The sequence below is a fragment of the Diospyros lotus genome, chromosome 2 (assembly GCF_014633365.1).
Source record: "Diospyros lotus cultivar Yz01 chromosome 2, ASM1463336v1, whole genome shotgun sequence".
NCBI classification, from domain to species: Eukaryota; Viridiplantae; Streptophyta; class Magnoliopsida; order Ericales; family Ebenaceae; genus Diospyros; species Diospyros lotus.
The window spans coordinates 27110955-27132530 of NC_068339.1; positions in this window are offsets into that span (position 1 = coordinate 27110955).

Here is a 21576-nt window from a genome sequence, read left to right on the forward strand (position 1 = left end):
TGTATTAGTCGAGTATGCTGAAAATCTTTATGAAAGAATCGGCTAAGTATAGCTTTCAATCCAATCGAGTAATTGCTAAGTTTGTTTCCAAAATAATCGAGTGCTGAAGTGATTCAATTGACTATCATAAGTTCCTACTTGAGTATATTTTTGCAAAGCTCTTTTTCTTAAAACCAAGTCAAGTATGGTACTTTTATAATCTAGTAATGATCCTTCACACTTGAGTAAGTTTTTGAGAAAAATTGAGTATCTCTATAGCTATGAAATATGAGTATAATTTCAATCAAGTTAAGCTTATGTTCAATCGACTAATGTATTTTGTAATCAAGTAAATATATGTGTTAGTTGAGTGATTTATACAACTCTCTATTTTCTCAAAACCAATTGAGTGAAATCTTCTTGATAATCAGCTAACATGATTTTATACTCGAGTGAATAATCATATTAGTTGAGTAAAGAAAGGTTGATTTTATACTCGGTGTGATTTATTTTATTTCATATGATGAAATATCGTGTTGCTTAAATACCCATGCAACATATGGTGTGTGTATTAATATCTTTCGATGTCCATGTTTGATGTGTAATTTGTTTTTTAAAATTTACCTACACGGCCATACATGTATTCCAATAATGGTATGAGAGTGTTAACTTGGCATTTAATGCATATACGAGACTATATGTGTCATGTTTTGTGGTATTTAGGCATTTGGTTGCAGTAGGTGAATAAATTTTTTGATTATACATATAGGAGAGTTGACTGGCGCTTGCAGAGAGTCGATTTCCAGTAGCCATAGTTGACTATTTATGCAGTATAGAGCCAGTCGACTGCCCTTGTGTTGTAGTTAATCGACTCTGTCTGGTCTACCCAAATTGCATGCTTTTAAATGCCTAATGTTGTTGGTTGTGTGGTATTCACATTGGACAATGATGTGTGGATGTTGAGCGTGTGGTTATGAATACCCTAGTGTTAATTATTAATATATGCATGGCTATTTTCAAAAATTATTTTAGTGGAAGTGGAATGTTTGTTATGTATGTTCAAGATGAACATGGGCTTGAATGCGAATGAATAACTGTTATAGGGGCTTCATATTAATTTGATTAATATGTAATAATTTATTCAATTCAGTACGTAATGAGACATAAGTCTCGAGTAGTTTCTTTTAGTCTTTATTTACAAATGTTCTAAAAAGAAGACAAGCATCAAGGTGATGATTGGGAAGACGTTAAGTGTTGATGGATTCTCAAGTCAAGAAGTAGCAAAGCCAAAAAGAAGTCATGTCATGTGTGATGTGATCCAAGCATGGCTTAAACCATTGAGGCCCGAGTTTAATCTGTGCCCAAGCCCATAAACATTCTATTTATTATGTTTTATATGTTTGTTCATTTTATTATGCATATGATGTATGATGGAATGAATGGATGTGTTGATGAGACCATATTTTTTTGAAGTCCCAAAAATCTTCCCATGTGCAAAAGAATATTAAATTTAAGCGATGAATTTGATTCATTATTGATTTCCACAATCATAGGAGTTCATCAGTCTGATTGGGTATGTCTAATAACTAAAATGTGAGGGTGCATTTCATGAAAGATTGTTTGATTCTCCTATCTTAACCATATGATGGGGCGATGTTCAACAATTCTCACCTAACCAAAAACTAAAATGTGATGGAGAGTGATGTTAAAACCACTGCACTTAGCCAAGATAGTGGCTGGGATCTACTTAGTTCATTAGTCCAAAAATTAAAATGTGAGGTTTATGGTAGGTTAGAAGCTGAAGATTAAGGTCCATATACGATGTGGTGGCAAGTTGTTTCTGTTAGTATAGGTGCTTTAGACCCAATCAAATTGGCCATGTTGTATACTGACAATTGTAATCATATTTATTATTGATTAAAGAGTTATTTAATTTCACAAGAAGTAATTCTATTAGTTTATTGTTATGATTGTAATAAGTCCATATGATGTATACTGTGATTAATCTATAAAGATGTGAGATGATGAATCACAGTTCGTAGACATCATTAGATGTCCCAAGTCATAGCAATGTCAAAAATGAACATCTACAATTACGGTAAGACTTGTATGTGCTATATTTTTTCTATCTAATAGCATTGGAGGTCTCACACCCATAGGCATGGGGATGCCTAGACAAGTACATAGGTGACCAATCTTAGAGAACATGTCACTAGATATGACTCACCATGAGAATCTATTTTGGTTATATGTTGATCGAATCCTCATACAAGATGGGTATAACTAATCATTGGACCTGAGGTTGTCACAATCATCTAATAAGAAGACTGGTAAGCTTTGATATAGATACGATGGGCCTAGACAAAGGTTGCACATGGGCAATTGTTGAGCACATTATGAGGCTTATGGAGATGGGTGCATAACCAAGACGGGATTCATCTATCCCTTGAAAAAGGATGATGTATCTAAGGTGCCTTCAATGGATATTCACTTTAAATCTATGACCATGGTGAAAGAAATCAATAAGGAGTTATTGATTCACTATCTATTGAGTAAGGATATCTAGAGGACTAAAGAAAACTCATGTGATCATAATCAAGCAACACATCGCCAAACTTGAGATCATAGAAGATACATTGACAAGAGGATTCAATTACATGGTAACCATGCTCATGAAAGTTTGTTTATGGATTATGAATCCTTTTGAATAATAGGTAGGCATGATGCCTTGCTAGATGCAATACCCCAAGAGCTCAAAGAAAGGTAGTATATATCGAGGATAAGTAAGGAAGGAAACAACACCAGTTGGATAACTTTTAGGATAATGTAGGCAAAGAACTCCTGGGTTAAGCGTGCTTGAGTTGGGGAAGCTCAAGGATGGATGACCCCCTGGGAAGTTCGCGTAGGTCCATCAGGGTAAGTTATTCCAATCTTTCCTATAGTTCAATGCGGGATGTTACACTAGAGTCTAATTTTGTCTTATGTGTAAGTAACGACACATTACCAACATATTCGGAAGCCAAATAAGTCATATGCAAAATGTACGATCCACTGAAAGTAAATCAATATCACTACGGGGCAAACAACGTAGTTTAAAAATTTTAAACTTTACCCAATCTCGATGATTGGATCAATGTCAAAATCAAAACAATCACATACATAATAAAATAAATCTAACCTCTAGATTTCTGAGTCGTTAGCGAATTCAAGCCATCCAAGTGTCCGGCCTCCAACTTGTGATACGAGGCACGCGTCCTTTGACGAGGAGAGCAGAATAGGAGTGCTAGCTCCTTCTCCTTTTCATGGCTTGTGTATGGACGGAAAGAACCTCCCCATTTTAAATCAATGCAGAAAGGAAAAAAGGGAGAGAATGAATGAAAATCTTTTTCTCAACTCGAGAAACAATAACACACAAACCCCTAATCTCTTTTGAGCTACCTTAAATGGGTATTTATAGAAAAGTAAGGCCTCCTAGTGTTTCCTAAACCCTAATGGATATAGGCTAGTTCTTTACTAGTCCAACTAGTAATTAATTAAATAGTTTGTATCCTAGTCCAACTAGGATCTTAATTAAATGGCCCGGATCCAATAATAAGTTTAAATAAAATATTTGGTCCAAATCCAATTTAGCCCAAATATAATATTTAATTTAATATTTAACTCAAATACTCTATTTAGCCCAAACATTAATTTAAGCCCATATATATTTTATTTCCTATTTATCACTCCAACAAATATAGAAAATTATTAAATTACAAACTCCTTCATAATTTAATCAATTGTCATTTTATGAAACTCTTTCGTTTATGACGACCCCTCGTCAAATCGATGTCATTATGTCTATTTGTTCTTTTTTCATGAGAACCTAACACGTCACAACTTCTTACCATAGTGTCCCACTTAACCATATGTTCGCTCTCCTAGTTTAAACCAGGGACCGTACCTTTTGTGTATGACTCATTAGGCTTTTGAATATGTTAGCTGATGCATTACTCACCCTGCATTTGTCACTTTATGTATTCTTTTAGGATTAACTTGGATTATTTAGCAGTTATTTATGTTCAAAGAAAGGGTGAGGCGTTTAAACTCGCCAGTGCACGAGTGTGATTGTAGCAGAAATTTATTTTTTTACCGGGCAAGTTCGGGTCGATTCTCAGGGAGATTACTCATGGAAGGAGATAATCACACCAGTTCACTTGATCAATAAGACAATAAGATGAGATTAAACTTAATACAATGCAACTGTAATCTGGATATCGTGAGTTCTTGGGTCAAGACAAATCTGGTGCCAAACCCAACAGATTTCCCATATAGCTTTCTTTGTTATAACTGAAAGTTCAAATAGCTTGGGGTTTCATCATTAAATATACTGCTGAGATAATGATAACTCTTTTCTAAGCAACCTCCATACATGGCATGGAGATTCTATGTCAAGCCGCTATCATAAATCAGTGTATAAATAATGTTTTAGCAAGATCATCACTCGGGGCTTGGGTATGAGAACGTTTCCAGGTCAAATAACTCCCATACATGGCATAGGAGCTCAAAGTTAGGCATATGAACCAATCCAAGCTTAAGGTTTTCATTAAGAACATTTCTCAAGCTATTTTTGTTTATGTTACTCAAACATTTGAAGTTCTATTATTTTTGGGTTATCAGTGGCTTTTGACACCGTCCTTGCCTTGGCCCAAGGATTGAATTAGCCACACATCTTCATGAGAAGTGCACGACTAAAACTAATCTAAAATGACGATAATGAAAATAAGCGATGACAAATAATGAGAATAAGACGAACTACTATTATATTAATTACTAAAAAGGAACTACAGCTTAATAAGGAACTTACAATCTATCTGAAGCGAAACAAGAACTAGGAATTTTTAGAACAATAACTTGAGTGCGAATGTTTAAAGTACAGATAAGAACTGAAACTACTTAAACAAGACAAAATGAAAAGACTTGTAACTTTCCAATGATTCTCTTCTTTTTTTTTTGTGTGTGTGTGTTTTGAGTATTCTGGGCTATCCACCACACTTGATTCCGAGGGATGTTGGTTCCTTTTTACGCTTGTCGCACATGGAAAAGGGGGACCACTTGGTGTAAAGCTGCTGAAAGAGTTGGTTGTATTTACCTTAGAGCCACCGTGTTCATTTGCGTATGTCAGAGAGTTTTTGGGTCTTCATTCGAATGTGCGTTTGATTTTCCTTGGTCGCTTGGATCATTCGAATGAATTCAAAACTCATTCGAATGAATTTCATACTTTACTGTTTATTGCACGGTGATTTCCTATATCATTCGAATGCAACAGTGAATCCATTCGAATGAATTTCTAATTTTTCTCTTTGACTTCTTCTAAACATTCAAATAACTTAGGCATTATTCGAATGCTCTCATCTTCATACGAATACTCTTGGGTAGATACGAATCACCTTGATTTCTTGAGTTGCTACTTCTCATTCGAATGTGGACTTGGTGATCCTCTCATTCGAATATCTTCACGGTTCATTCGAATGTCTTCAATTTTCTTCTATTACTGTCTTCCATCCGAATTGCTCCATTTTCATCCGAATAGCTTCTGATTTCCTCAGTTCATTCGAATGATTCCTTCATATTTTTCTCTTTTGATCATGCCTTTGGGGGATTCATTCAACCTTTGGTTTCTCCTTCCTCCTTGGGCCTGCAAACAAGTGTCTTTGATGTTTTAGCTTATTAAATGAATTAAGAGGCAATCAAAATATAACAAATTTTGGAATTTGTGAGCATCAATCGTTAGCAATGTGTCGATACTAACACATAAGACAAGATTGGCCTCTATCAAGGCATCATGCCTACCCAATTATTCAGAAGGATTCATAATCCATAAACAAACTTTCACGAGCACAGTTACCATGTAATTTAATCCTCTTGCCAATGTATCTTCTGTAATCTTAAGTCTGACGATGTGTTTCTTGATTACGATCACATAAGTTTTCTTCAGTCCTCCGGATATCCTCACTCAATAGAAAATCAATAACTCCTTATTAATCTCTTTAACCATGGCCATGGATTTAAAGTGAAAATCCACCGAAGGCGCTTTAGATACATCATCCTCTTTCAAGGGATAGACGAGTCCCATATTGGTTATGCATCCATCTCCATAAGCCTGACGATATGTCCAACGATCGTCCATGTGCATCCTTTGTCTAAGCTCATCGTAATGATGTCAAAATATATCGATCTTCTTATGAGATGAGCGTGACAATCTCAGGTCCAAGGATTAATTGCACTCATCTCGTATAAGAATTCCATCAACAAATAACCAAAATAGATTATCATGGGGAGTAATGTCTAGTAACACGTTCTCCAACATTGGTCACCTATGTACTTGTCTAGGCATCCCCTTTCCTATCGGTGCGAGACCCCTAATGTTATCAGATAGCAAAAACATAGCACATACAAGTCTTACCACAGTTGTCAATGTTTATTCTTGACATTGCTACAACTTGGGGACATTTAATGATGTCTACAAACTGTGATGCATCATCTCACATTTTTATAGATTAATCACAGTATAAATCATATGGACTTTTATCTAGTTTCATTTGGCCATTACAATAATAACTAGAAACTAATAGAATGATTTCTTGTGAAATTGAATAACTCCTTATGCAATAATAAATATGATTGCAATTGTCAGTGTACAACATGCCCAATCTGATTGGGTTTAGAGCATCTACACTAACAATAATCTCCCACTTGCACTAGAGTCATCACTCATGTATCTCATACCTAATGATCGAACATGACTTTCATGTTTCTCCTGGGATAAAGCTTTAGTGAGGGGATCGACGGCATTTTCATTCGTCGACACTTTCTCTATATATGTCACCTCTGCTGATAATCTCCATTATCAAATGGTGATGCCGCAATACAAGTTTGGTCTGTTGATGAGACTGTGGTTCCTTCACTTGCGTGATGGCTCCATTGTTGTCACAATAACTGCTATTGGATTAACAATGTTGGACACCACTCTAAGTTCATCAATGAATTTAAAGATCCATACAACCTCCTTAGCTGCTTCAGAGGCTGTTATGTATTCGGCTTCAGTTGTTGAATCTACCACTATCTCTTATTGAAACTCTTCCAAATCATGGCCTCTCCATTTAAGAAGAATATAAACCTAACGTTGACTTGATGTCATATTCAACGGATTAGAAATTGGCATCCATGAACCCCTTCATGGTATGCTTTCCTTCTCCATATACCAACAACATCTTTTTAGTCCTTCTCAAGTACTTAAGGATATTCTTCACTACAAATCAGTGTTTCTCACTTAGATCAACTTGATATCTACTACATATGCTCAAAACATATGTGACATCAGGCCTTGTACATAACATGACATATATGATCAAGCCAATAGTCGAGGCATACGGTACTCGACTCATTCTATCTCTCTCATCTTGTGTCTTTAAACACAGCCTTAGAGAAATGTATTGCATCTGACATGGGAAGATTTTTTCTTTTAGAATCGTCCATGCTAAACCTCTTTAGCACCTTGTCAATGTACGCGTTTTGGGAAAGTCCTAGCAAGCTCCTGGATCTATCTCTATAGATCCTTATTCCCAGAATATAGGTTATTTCTCCCAAATGATTGCAACATGGGAATTTCATTCCCTATGAGTAATATATCATCCACATATAGGACTAAAAAGACCACCACGCTCCCACTAATCTTCTTGTAAACACAAGGATCATATTCGTTTTGTGAAAAATCAAACTCTTTGATCGTTTCATCAAAAATTTGATTTCAACTCTGGGATGCTTGCTTTTGACCATAAATGACCCCTTGTAACTTACAAATCTTATTTGCATGTTCTTGGATGACAAAACCTTCGAGTTGTGTTATATACACATCATTAACCAAGTTTTCATTAACGAAAGCTATTTTGACATCCATCTGCCAAATCTCATCGTCATGATAGGCAATTATTGCAAGTATAATCCGAAGGGATTATATCATTGTCACAGGCGAGAAGGTTTCATCATAATCAACTCCTTGTTTTTTACTAAAACCTTTGGCCATGAGCTTGGCTTTATACGTTTGTACATTACCTTCTATGTCAGTCTTCCTTTTGAAGACCTACTTACACCCAATGGGTCTAATACCCTCAAGTGGATCAAAAAAGTCCATACTTGGTTAGTGTACATGGAATCCATTTCGGATTTCATGGTATCAAGCCATTTCCTAGAGTTAAATGTCTAACATTGCTTCTTCATAGGTGTTTGGTTTTTCATTCTCAACCAAAAGCACATCTCTATGTGTTAAGATGAGAAATCCATATCCCTCAGACTCATGACAAACTCTCATTGACCTACGAGGTCCTTATGTGAAAGATTAGGGAATTGACACAACATCTTGTGTCTCATCTCCTCGGGTTCCTTGAGGGGAGTATTTGTTTATGGTTCACCTAGAATCTCATCAAGCTTAACATTCCTCCCATTAGCCATAGCATCTACGAATTCCTTCTCAAGGAATATCGCGTGCCTAGCAACAAATACTTTTTCTTCTTATGGGTAGTAAAAGTAATATCCATTTGTTTCTTTTGGATATACCACAAATAAACATCTCATCGATTTGGGTTCTACCTTATTACTGTCAACACGCTTGACGTAAGTTTTACATCCCCAGATCTTAAGGAAATACAGATTTGGCTTCTTGCCTTTCCATATCTCATATGGAGTCTGAGTAACTGGCTTACATAAAACCTTGTTCAAAACAAAGATTACGGTGAGGAGTGTGAATCCCCAAAATGAACTAGGGAGTGAGTGCAACTCATTATGGACAGGACCATGTCCAACAGGGTCCTATTCCTTCTTTCAGACACACCATTCATCTCTAGTGTTCTTGGTGGAGTCCATTGTGAGAGAATCCCATTCTATTTCAGGTGATCTATAAACTCACTATTAAATCCGATCGAAGTACTTTGATGCTTTTACCAATTTGTTTCTCTACTTCAAATCTGAATTCCTTGAACTTTTCAAAAGCCGCAGATTTGTGTCTCATGAGATACACATAACAAAACATAATATCATCAATAAAGGTTATGAAGTAGACATTCTCACCTCTATCCTGGGTGGACATGGGCCCACACACATTAGTGTGCACAAGCCTTAACACTTCTGTAGCCTTGTCTCCCTTTCCTTTAAAAGGAGAGTTAGTCATCTTTCCAAGCAAACAAGATTCACAAGCACCATATGATTCATAATCAAATGTCCTAAGATATCCATTTTTATACAAGTTGGATATACGAGTCTCATTTATATGGCCAAGTCAACAATGCCATAAGTAAGTGCTATTTAAATCACTTGATTTAAGTCGCTTAATATTTATGTTATTAACAGAAGTATCAACATCAATGACATACAAACCATTACATACTGTTTCTTTACCATAAAACAACTCATTTTTATAAAATGAACAACTATTGTTCTTAAATAAAAATGAATATCCATCCTTGTCTAAATAAGAAATGAACACAATATTCCTAGTCAAACTAGGATTCTAGTAATAGTTATTCAAATCCAACACAAGCCCAGAGGGAAATGCCAATGAAAAGTTTCCTATAACTAATTGAACAACTCTTGATCCATTGCCGACACATAGGTCCACCTCTGTTGGAATTAATCATCTCATACCTCTAAGGCCATACACAGAAGTGTAAATATGAGCATAAGATCCAATATCTAATACCCATGTGAACTGATCAAAAGTAAATAGATACTGAAGTGTTTAACTTTGGCCTTGCCCTAACCTGGAATGAAGAGAGTCAAGAGTGAGTCACAAGACTCAGCAAGTACATAAGAAGGAAAGGCTGATAAGAATAAAGAGCTAAAGAATACCCGCACCCAAGTGCAAAAACTCATGCAAAGCATGACAACCAATCATATACGAAATAACAGGTACCAATTGCATAACATAGACATGCACATACTGGATCTTGGGGCCCAAATAAAATGCACTAGCACCCAAGTCCATATGACAAACTTGTTGCTGCCCTGAAGGCAAACTGTACCTGTAACTCTAGCTGACTCTCACTCAGGTGGGAGTGATCAACACCCGTACTTGAGCCGAAGCTCGCTTGGCATGCAAGAGCATCCGTGAACATAAAATCGGTTCGGATTACCCGACACCGTACAATTGTAATACTAGAACCGACGCCAAGAAACATAAAAATGCACATATAGAATGCAATGGCATAATGAGCATAAACGTAATACATAGTCCCCATAAACCATCCATCAAGCCACGCTCGCCCACATAGGAACCCACATATCGAATGAATGCTCGTGTCGAGCAACATAAATACTCTAGTAACTATCATGCTCATGACGAAGCACACATTCACATGTAACCTCCAAATGCATAATCCTAAACCCTTGCATGCATTTATAGTGACAAAACATGGAAAATTGCATAAAGCACATGCACTTCTCTTTCTCGGCCACAATATCAACATCTTTGTAACATGTGAAATAACATTACACGGGAAACTATAGAGACCAAATCCAACATCCACAACTGGAACCTACCCTCATGGTAACCTATCTTCATTCCACAAGAAATTGGAGAGGGAATTAACTCTCTGTGGCCACTAGAACAAGACCCAATTGAGATCCAACTAAAAATACCAACATGTAAAACCCTTAAAACTCAACTCCTTCTAAAAGTAATTGAATTGACTAAGATTAATAAGAACAGAGGGAGCAGAAGCTCATATGCGAAAGAAGGAAGGGAAAAACTTACACTAGAAGGAGAAGAAGAGAAAGAACTTGCAATAATAAGAATAAAAGAAGAAAACTTGCCTGAAATGAGAATAAAATTAACTCTAGAAGCTAAGCTCAAGCTTTCCTTCTTCTTTATCTTCTTCTTCTTCCTCACTACTCTCGGCCACTCTCTGTAATTAATTTCCCTCCCCTGACTCTACCTATTTATATATATATATATATGAAGCAATGAGAGGTAAAGGAATATATGTGGTGAGATGGGAAGAAAATTCTCTGACATGCCTCCTGAAAAGCTAATCTAGATCGAGAAAATGTGCCTGGGAATCGCTAATAGTGGAGGTCATCCGAATGGGAGAGAGGACATCCGAATATGATGGCTTGATGATGGTGAGAGCCATCCGGATATGGCAAAGGGCATTCAGATGCAAGACACAACATTTAAGCCAATTTGTAAGAGTGGTATCTGAATACTAGGCCCCTCATCTAAATATGAGAGCCATTAAATTAAAAACAGAGTTAATTAAGAGATTCTAGACAATTTCGATAAATCTTCATATTCTACTCATAACTCTCTGGTCTAAGCTCCGATTGAGGTGATTCAAGATGCTATGGAACGAAAAGAGAAAGATCTAAAATGTTTATGTTTTGAGTATTGATAGTTTCTTGATGCATCAAGGTTGAAATTGGGATGCAAAGGGAAAACCGCACACAAAAAACATAGCGCATCCGAATGCCTTAGCTCCCATCCGAATACCCCATACCCTATCCAAATGTCTCATTGTAGCATCCAGACGGTACTCACAAAAACTTAAGAAAGTTCATACCCTTTCATCTAAATGCAAGTCTCAAGCCAAGGCATATCCGGATAACTCATATGCCATCCGAATGAGGCCCAAAACTCATACATATCCGGATACCTAGGTCCTTATTCGAATACTTCACACCAAAAATGCTTCCATCCGGATGCCTCCACCTCAAATCTGAATATCTCACATACAGTTACATATCGAACCACGCTTAGCTTAATCCCTTAGCTTACACACTTAATCACTAACCCGAAACAACCATACACTAACTAATAATCATAACAAGATCTATTTAGCACCAAGGCATGCAAAAATCATACCCAAGTCCACACAATGGGTCGTTACAAATCCTTCCCCCATGTAATGCCTTGCTCTCACTACCGGTGTCACTAGACAATAATCAACCGGACTACTCACACACCAACGCAATAATGAAGAGATGGACTATGTTTCAATGAGAAACGCCCTAGGTGGGAACTAGACTTCACCCCTCCCTTTGCTTCACTCAAGGATTCGGGAAAAGGAATATCAAAAAGACCCTGCTGAATTAAACCCAAAACCTTGGTGAGCGTCACCCTTTTCTAGCTCATAATGGTGAGCAAAGGATAACTTACCTAAGACTCGATAGAAAAACAACCAAACCACAACTCGCTTTACTTCACTATAGCTCAAGGCCTTAATTATTAGAAAATTATATTTGGCCCAATTATTAACCCATTTTCTCATTCCCAAATTCCCTTAGAAAATATTTGGGTTAATCTCCCTTTGAAAAATTTAATCAATTTTTCCTTAGCCAAACCTCTATTAATTTTTCCAAAATGCACCAAATTTCCATCATTTAATAAGTAAATTTTTGGAACTCAAAACACTAATTTTTCCATCCATTTTCCCAAATTCAAGGAAAATACAGATTTATTTTATTTTCCAAAAAGATCAAAAATTTTCCCAAAAATACTTTAAAATTTATATTAATTTAATAAATATTTTTGGAGCCCAAAATCCATCATTTTCCCATAATTTTACCAGAAATTTTTAAAAATAAAGGAAAATCGACAAAAGGCAGCAGTAGGCACCAGCCTGTACCCTGGCCGCGCCCCTGTCAGATGTACTGTATACCGAGCTCTGTGGGCCTTGTCTAGAATCCTTTACCTTAATTTCCAAAGATTAAGCACATATATCCTTCCCAAAAATTGAGAATTCCATCCCATATCTCAAAGTCGAGATTCTTGGGTTGGCCGTGCTCATCTACCCATAAACGTATACGCTTGTCAACCACATATGCCTCCCCTTATCTCTTTCATCAAATCCAGCTGAACCGTCATGCCAGCAATAAGGATGGACGATCTCCTCAACACTACACTCACTGCCAGTTGGCTAAAAGCCTCTTAACAGATGCCACTCATGGGCCATTAACCCATCCATAATTGTAGGCACACTCCTACTCAAAGCGTCAACCACCACATTGGCATGCCCAAGGTGATACTAAATGGTGCAATCATAGTCTTTAAGAAATTCCATCCATCGTCCCTGCCTGACGTTCAGCTCCTTTTGTGAGAACACATACTTTAGGCTCTTATGGCCTGTGAACACCTCAAACATCTCACCGTACAAGTAGTACCTCCACAGCTTTAAAGCATATACCACAACTGTCAGCTCTAAGTCATGTGTTGGGTAATTCATTTCGTGCCTTTTCAGTTGACGTAACCTATAGGCAATCTGTAACGCCCCTAATTTTATAATTAATATTTATATATCCTTAACCGGGGATGTCACGCCAGCACGACTACCAACAACTCATGGCGACCTCTTCCTTGGAAACCCCGGCCGAGGAATTCAAGGGGAAGCGTTAGAATAGTTGGCACCAGCCAGAGTCTTAAGGAAAATAAAATAGCTAACATATTTACTTCTGATAACAAAACTCTTCTATTGCCTCAACAATCCACTTAATAAACTCTTAGCATACATTGACATTAATTACATTAGGCAATACTGAATCTAACACGATATCTTATTACAACATCCACGACAAAAACAAACCACCAGAACCTTTTGGTTGGGACTACTCTGTACACTTTTAACCCTGCCTTGAGCACTGCCTACCTCGCCCTTGCCTGGTACCCTGCTTTTACCTGGAATGACGCACACAAACGTGAGCCGCAAGGCTCGCAAGCATAATAGTATGAAGACAACAGGTTAAGAGTAAAACTTTTCCCACACCCCATGTGTTTGATGCCAATGCAGTAACATATCATGCCATGTACAATATGTGCATTAGCTTTAATTACATAAACATAAAGTAATCTGCACATATCTAGTCATTAGGGCCCACATAAAATGCACGCATTGGCTCCCAAGTCCCACATACAAACCTGCAGCTGCCACGGACTGGCCATCATGTCATATTAGAACCGTGAACCCAACCGTATCAAGATCATAAGTTGTTATGGGACTCGAACCCCCAGTCTCTCATATCGTAATTGTTGTGGGACTCAGACCCCCAGTCTTTCATTAGTTGCTATGGGACTCGAACCCCCAGTCTTTCATAACCCCCTCACTCATCATAGTCACTCTTGCTCACCATGCAATGCACATAATAGAAATACACTAGCATCTGCAACATAAACGTGATGTCAAGACCCCCATAAATCGAGCATCAGGCCATGTTATGCCCACATAAGAATACACAAATGAGAAATGCTCTAAATGCATATGCTCACCTAAAGTACCCAAACTGGCTCTTAGGCCAATTGGGTCATGCCAATGTTCACACACCCCATCACACAAAAAGCATGTTTCTCCCAATGAATGTAGTCCAAACCCCATGCATCACACAATATCATGATATGCACATGTTAAGGTGGGAATCTAGTAGTACCAGCTCTTCTGACCCATCTCTCGCTTATCGTAACAACTGATAACTGGAGCCCATATATCTAGCCATCGTCTGTCATGACCCATGGTCGACAGTTAGTGGCTTTGTACCTCATACCCTTTAATACCCATACCCATCATTAACTTATGTTCTTTAAACCTAGCATTTCATGAGCTTTCCCAAGACTCCTCATGCACCTCACCCATTAGGACTTTTAACATAACCATCCTTTTTGCAAGGAGACACACTTCCTTGCGTATTCTGAACCTAGCAACAACACATCATTCATTAAGAATTTGAGGGTTGTTCAAAACCCTCATTTTAGAGTATGGACATGACTCAACCGGAACTTATGTTACAGGCCAAATAAATAAACTGAGCTAAACTGTTCATACCAAAGCTTGCATAGGAAGTAGAAGCTTACATATTGTTGAGAGAGAAAATAACTTTAGAAAAGATTAAGAGTTTGCATGAAAGAAATAGAGGAGTGGGAATTTGCATAAAGGAAACAAAGGATTAGAATCTTGCATAGGAAGTAGAAGCTTTCCTGTTTAACAACGAATTTGATAGTTTTTCTGTAAAAAATACCAGTTCCTACAACCTAAATATCAAATATTTTTACATATTATTAATCTACATGATTTATTGTGCTTTTGTGTGAAATTTTAGGGCAAAAGGAGTTAGGATGAGCCCCAAGAAGACTGGCCATGTACCACCCTTATTTTTCAGCCAGCCTTGCACAGTTTTCGTGTTTTGGCCATATCTTCTTCGTTTTAACTCCGATTCAACCCTCATTTTTCCGACATGCTCCTATTTCATCCCTATACAGGAATATATATATATATATATAAGGGACTTACTTTATTGTTTTCCAGAGATTCGGGCCCAAATTCCTATAACGTGCAGTTTCTCCGGTGAGGCTCATGTCTCCTTCGTTCCTTCACCGATTTCCCTTGTTTTTCTTCCAGAATCTCCCCCACCCTATCAAGAACACACTCTTCACCTTCACACCTCTCAATATGACATAAATTTGGCTTTGAATGATTTGAAATGCCCCAAAACTCAACCCAAAGGTCCTATTTATAAATGTTTTCGGCCAATCGTGTTTCACCACATGTCTTGCCACCTAAGAACCCTCATCATAACTCATAATTACATTCCAATTTGTGGCTAATCACTTTGTGCCACTTGTTCCCTCATCATGACTCATAATTACCTTCCGACTAATCAATTTGTGCCACGTATCCCATATAATCATTTCTATCAATGTGTTTAAATCCAAATGGTGCCATGTGTCCCATATAACTATTACTTCCATGTGTTTCCATCCAAATGGTGTCATGTGTCCCATATAATTATTATTATCCATGTGTTTCCATCCAAATGGTTCCATGTGTCCTATATCATCATTACTTCCATGTATTTCCATTCAAATGATGCCATGTGTCCCAAAGTTGGATTCAAATTGGATTTAAAATCCAAAGCCACATTTAAATAGTTTTTTAAATCCAGAGCTATATTTAATAAGAGTTTGAAATCCATGACATTTAGGACCCTAGGTTATTCCAAGACTTTTAGACTTACACTTTTACCCATATTTTGAAATTACGATTTTGCCCCTAACCTCCTATGATTCTATTTTCTTGAATATGAAAAATCTGGGATGTTACACAATCACTCGACCATGTTACTTTGACACGTAACCTAATCCTATTTTTGAGGCATCAGTATACACAACATACCTTTCGGGCTCACTTAGCATAGCTAGGACAGGTGTTGAGGTCAGCTTAACCTTACATTCTTGAAATTTTTTCTCACATTTGGCAATCAACTTGAATCTGACACCCTTTTGCATAATCCTTGTCAGGGGTACGGCTATCGTTGAATATCCCTTCACAAACCTTTGGTAATAGCTTGCCAACCCTAAAACACTTTGCACTTTAGTTACACTAGTAGGTTGTTTCCACCCTTGAATAACCTCGATCTTGGCTGGATCCACCTTAATTCTGTCAGCTGATATTACATGCCCCAAAAATTCTACTTGAGATAGCCAAAACTCACATTTTGAAAACTTGGTGTACAACTGGTGTTGCCTAAGAGTCTCCAACACTATCCTCAAATGTTCCTCATGCTCATCTTTATTATCTGTCATCAATAAATACAATCACAAATTTGTCTAGATAGGGCTGAAATACCCCTTTCATGAGATCCATAAATGTGGTTGGCGTATTGATAAGCCCAAATGGCATCACTAAGTATTCATAATGTCCATATCGAGATTGAAATGCGATTTTTAATACATCATCAGGCTTAATCTTCATTTGATAGTATCCGTAACTAAAATTTTCTAAACTTCAAAATCATAAATCCCTTATCAATAATCCTTAAGTCTCCAAGTATGTTTTTAGATTTGATACTGACTGTAACAACCTACCCTAACCCAGGCATGCCATTATTCTTGGGATTTCTTTTTTTTTTCCTCGTCACAAATTCCATAATATAAAATTCCCATATATAAATACATTCAGCATTCAATATGATAAGCTAAGGAATGGTGACTTTAAACACTTGTCGAAGCTAGAATCAAAACCTAAAAGATACTATAATTTCATACAAACACAAGCATACACTAACGTTCTTGTAAAAACCCATTATTGGGTATATGCCATTAGTGATATTTATTTCAGTTTGTTGTATGTATATATATAATGGCATTATTTTGAAATCAAATAAAATAGATTGAGGATTTAATGAAGTTAGATTGGGCCTATCTATGTATAGATTTATTCCATAGTTGATTTTAAATGAAATGGGTTGGATCAAGTGAAAAATAGATCTTTTGGGCCTTAAGTGTTGGGCCAAGTTGACAATAAGCCATTTGGGTTTTGTGAGATGTTGGGCCTACTTAAATGAGTTGGGCTTAAACTATATGTGAAGGATGAATGGGTTTAGGCTTGAGCCCATTTATAAAAAGGAAAATAGGAAGAAATAAATTATGTGTATATATATGTAGAGTTTATGGAGGGACATGTGGGGAATTATGCAAGAAGTAGGGAGGGAAAATTAGGAAGCAAAGTGTGTTTAAAGGGAGGAATTGGGGCTCATTTGCACAACCCAGGAGGGCAAATTCTTCTTCTTCTTCTTCTTCTTCTTCTTCTTCTTTGCTAGGCTTTTCTCGTGTTTTGGTGGTGGTGGTTGGGAGACTTCCTCCTTGTGGCAATTTCTTTTAAGCAAGTATCCAAGGTGAAGCTAGTCAAGGCAAGTTCATATTCCATCTCTTTTCCATGTCAAGTGCTTCTTTTGGAATCTTTTTTATGTATGTCGTGTCCATCTTCTTCCTTCGTGATTCTTAAGTCCACCGTTTTCGGGTTAAGTTTCCATAAAACCTTTCATTGGAATGAGGTTTTGCATAAACTTGGTTGGTTGCAACTCATGTCATTTTTCTTGTATTTTTGATAAAACGCACCCTTCATCTGAATGGGGGTTCGATTCATCCCGTATTTCTAAAAGGAATGGTGTTCTTATTGTTACGGTGTAGTTCGATGCAAGAATTTGACATTGTTTGCATCTATTTTGGGTGTTATGTGGGTTGTTTGTGGCTTAAAGGGTGTCATCGATCAACAGTCTTCCATAATCTGTCGATTGTCTTGGTGTAGAGGGTTCTACCAGTAGACAATTGCCTTAATCGGTTGACAGTTTGGGTTAAAAAGCCTATGTCGGTCGATAGTTTCCTTCCCATCAATCGACTATTTTTAACCTTGATTGTCTGTGCATGCTCTACTATTTTGAACATAACTTTTTGCAGAAATATCATATTCTTGAACCATTTGAAGATCTGTAAACTACACTCAATAGGCTTCATTTTGGTATATATTTCAACCCATTTAGCCAACATTTGAGTGGTCTATTCTTGTGAGAATTATAGGGCTCGGTTCTCCCTTCTATTTGTTGTTGGAATGAAGCTAGGTTGCTGCGGGTAGGTTCTCATTAGAGGTTGTTGTGGTCGAGAGTATTTGCATGTGTATTATTTTATTTCTAGTATATTGTTAGTTTGTATGCATGTAGGGGTTTGGGATATGCATTAGGGGTTTCATGAAACTTAAGTGCTTGTCACACGATCATGATATTTATTTACTTAGTTTTTAAGCATGAGCATTTTCATTTAGCGTGTGTTTTATTAGTTGGGTGAGGATTGCTGGGATGTTGGGCTTATCTGGGCATTGTATATTGTCCAGTCTACTACGCCACCCCTTATTTGTTGCATCTGCACGAGTCATGGCGCCAGTGTTGAGATACAGTTGTACGATGTCGAGTTTTTAGAATCGAGTTATTAGGGACATCTTAGCGTCCTCAGTTTTCATCTTGGACTCTTATGCGTGCCAGCAGGTGTGGTAGCTCCCATCCAGTCTGTCTTCAGGGCAGTAATAGGTTTGTTATAAGGACTTGGGTGCTAGTGCATTTCTTATTCGGGCCCCAAGATCCTGTATGTGAACATTATTACTTCTACAGTTGGTCCCTGTATCAGTTTATGAGATTGTGTGGCTTGTTATGCATGAGTTTTGATTTGTTATGTACTTGAGATGCAGGTTTACTCTTAGCACCTACTTTATCCGTCCTTCCTTTCTTTATGAGCTTGCTAAGTCATTTAGAAGCTCATATATCTTTCAAATACTTTAGGTAATTCATATATGAATTTCTTTTTAAGACTTTATATATAAATTGGGTAATTCACCCTCCCTCTTGGTTAAGCAGTGTACAAGGCCATGCAGACCTAGCAATTGTCAGCCTGGGGGGTTTTTTATTCATTTTGTCGCTTTCGGATTGTATCTTCCTTTAGTTTATTTGGCTATGTATGGATTATGTTGTTTTTCGTGGCTGGTGTGTTGGTGATGTATGTTTTGCATGCCTGGGCTATGTAGGCCTAGAGATCAGTTGTTGTATACCAAGTTGAGGTTTTGATATTCATGCCGGGATGGAAAGTTTTCTTTATCCATTTTTTCTAGTATTTATCAGTTGCATGCATGACAGGTTCTTCCAGACCAGGTTGTCTCTATTTTAGTAGGGCACACGCTCTAATTCTTTGGGGACCTAGGTGGGGGACTTACAGTTCTTAACAACCAATAAATTACAATATCCAATAGGTGAGATAACATATAAAATTGTGCTTCAAACATAGGGAATATCATGAATTGAAATTAAATTATGCTTTGGCCATTCCTTTTCCCTTCTTACTGCTCGATTCACCTGAAATGTGAAATACTCCAGGGACAAAAGTCCAAATTAGAAGATGAATATTCTAAGTGAGGGTTAAAAATAAATTCCATCAATGAATGATGCATGAATAAATTGACACCCTAACATAGCTTTCACCAGCATTCTAGCCCTATCATGGAACCCAGGGCAATCATCCCGGCAATTCTCACTTTGGGAAAAATCCATCCTCGACGCAGGAGACTCTTGTGACTTTCTAGCAAAACTCACTTGTGATATTTTAGTCTTGTAAGAAGTGTTTTAATAATGACAAGTTTTATACCAAAAGATTTCAAACTCAAAGTACTTGCTTCTAAGTGTCTCAAAAATCAATTTCAACGATTTCATATGGTATTTGCTATGTTTCAAAGTTTCAAGAAGTGTTTTTCATTAAAAAGAAATTCATATATCAAGTCTTAAAGAAACATGTCATTAAGTGAGTGTGAGCAAATTCATATATCAAGAAGTGTTTAAGACTTGATATATAAATTACCCAATTCACCCTCCTTCTTGTGTGTGTGCCATAGCATTTCAAACCTATCACTAATCTCGGAAATGAGGTAACTTCTCAACTCTCTGGTTCAGTTTACGTTTTCACATTTGAAGAACTTCATGATGCATTCAATGAATTATTAAGTAAGTGTGAGCAAATGAGCTTGAAAAACAATAACTTAAGAAAGAAATAAGTTTATTAGAAAGTGAGATTAACATTTTAAATTCTGAAAAAGAAATCCTAGTGAATGAAAAGAATGTTTTGATTGGAGAAAAATAAAGTCTACTGAAAGAAAATGAAGACATGAAAGAAGCTTTTGAAAACTTAGTTGAAGGCAAGAAAAAGTTAGAAATTACCTTAGGTTCTCAAAGAAGCTTTGGAGATAAGCAAGAAATTGGATTTGATCCATTCCAAGCAAGCTCTGGTAAAACTGTTTTATAAGAGCATCAACTCTAAACTTTGCTCAAAAGAAATCCCTTTTCAATCCAAAATTCTCAAAAAGTTGGGTGTCATGCCATTATTGTGGTAGAGTTGGAAACTCAATCAACAAGTGCTTCATAAGAAACAATCCTCTAAAATTCAAACAAATTTGGGTTCCAAAGAATGTAGTGTCTACTAACATGAATGGACCCAAAAAGGTTTGGGTACCAAAGGGAGCAACTTGAAGTGTTCTTTTTATAGGTTGCATTGGGTACTCTTGTCTCAAGGAGAAAATGGTTCCTTGATAGTGGGTGCTCAAGGCACATGACGGGAGATCAAGGGCTTCTCAACAATGTCATCTTCAAAGATGGAGGTAATGTTTACTATGGTGACAACTCCCAAGGTAAGATCATAGGCATAGGTTCTATCACCCTTGAACATCTTGTGTTAGATAATATGTTTCTTTTTGATGGTCTTAAACACAAGTTGATTAGTATAAGTCAATTATGTGATAGGAATTATGAAGTTTGCTTTGATACAAATTCTTGCAAGGTTATATACTCTAACTCAAAAGAAATAAAACTAGAAGGAAATAGAGTAGGAAATGTTTATCTTACATTTTTAGAATCATCTAGAATAGTAAAATGCCTAGTAACTAACTCTTCTCAAAATACTTGGTTATGGCATAATAAATTAGGGCATGCTAGCATGAACTTGATAAATAAGTTAGTCAAACATGACTTTGTTAATGGTTTTCCAAAGCTTAAATTTGAAAGAGACCATATTTGTGGTACATGCATGAAGGGTAAACAAATTAGTATAACATTCAAACCTACAAAAGAAGTTTCAACATCTAGACCTCTAACATTACTTCACTTACAGCTATTTGGTCCAATGAGAACTTTAAGTTTAGGAGGAAAATAATATGTTTTGGTCATAATAGATGATTATTCTAGATTCACATGGGTAATATTTCTTGCCTCTAAAAA